The sequence below is a fragment of the Mandrillus leucophaeus genome, unplaced genomic scaffold (assembly GCF_000951045.1).
Source record: "Mandrillus leucophaeus isolate KB7577 unplaced genomic scaffold, Mleu.le_1.0 Scaffold524, whole genome shotgun sequence".
NCBI lineage: Eukaryota > Metazoa > Chordata > Mammalia > Primates > Cercopithecidae > Mandrillus > Mandrillus leucophaeus.
The window spans coordinates 912480-913861 of record NW_012105631.1 but is presented as its reverse complement, the minus strand read 5'-3'; positions in this window follow the sequence as shown (position 1 = coordinate 913861).

Sequence of the window (1382 nt, the reverse complement as noted above, 5' to 3'; positions counted from 1 at the left end):
AAAAAAAAATGGCTGATGAGAAATAGACCGTATAGTCTAGACACTGGGATAGTTCTACTCTCACCCAGGCAAGCGGGACCCATGTCTCATGGGGCCCCACACTTCAGAATACCTTCTTTGAAGTTTTCTAAATCACAGTTCAGTGTGTAGAACTGGCCAGGGCTGGCAATGCCATCTGGACAGGGCACATGAACCTAGACCAAGACCTGTGTGGATGCTAGTCCTTTTTTGTTTTTTTCTGTCCCTTTCAGGTGATCTTTGACCCTGTATCTAGCATGTCAGGTCAACCAGATGTCTCAGGAGCTCTGCAGGACTTTTATCTATGGGGTCTCCATGGTTGAACCCCAGTTTCAGGAGGACAGCCTGGCAATCAGGTCACTGCTGCTGATGGGAGCATATTTCTTTCACAGAATCACATGATAGTGGACAGCCAGAATGGTACTGACATGCTGATCTGGGGTGACTTTAACTCAGAATGAAGAATCTGTAGATAATAACTGTCTAAGTACTTCTTCTCAACTCACTTAAAATATTTATGGAGGCTGGGTACGGTGGCTCACTCCTGTAATCCCAGCACTTTGGGAGGGCAAGGCGGGTGGATCACGAGGTCAAGAGTTTGAGACCAGCCTGGCCAAGATGGTGAAACCCCGACTCTACTAAAATTAAAATTAGCCAGGTGTGGTGGTGGGAGCCTGTAATTCTAGCTACTCAGGAGGCTGAGGCAGGAGAATCGCTTGAACCTGGGAGACAGAGGTTGCAGTGAGCCAAGATCACACCACTGCACTCCAGCCTGGGCGACAGAGTGAGACTCCATCTCAAAAAAAAAAAAAAATTATGGAAAGATCACTATACCTCATTTGTGCCCGTGAATTTTGTAAAACATTTCTAACCAATTTTTAAAATACAAGATAAGGCCCTGTCCAGGGCCTCACACACTGTAGCTCTGTCCCTGTGCTGAGATGACATGGGGAGACACAAAGCGTGAGTCTAATCTGATTTGGAAAGCAAGTCGTCCATGCTTTGTTGTGGTAAAATGCTGATCATCTCTCATCCTTGTGTTATAGGCTTTGTGTCTGTAACCACAGAAGAGCTTAGAATATTGTAGCTATAGCTTGAGAGTGGTTCCGAGAGTTGAAGCCATGCTGGAAGAATAGATTTAATGAGATCTTCATTGTGGTGTAAGTAAAATAGAGAACGGTCATGAAAGTGCTCTAGCATATGTGGTGGCTTTGTAAGGTATGTTGGGGAAAGGAGAGATGTTAGTTCCAAAATGCCTGACCAGGAGCTACAGCTACAGGGCCAGCAGGTGTCACTGCTGCCAGTGACAAATCCCTGCTGTCAATAGCCGTCACTCTGACACTACTGAAAAGCTGCAGCAGAAA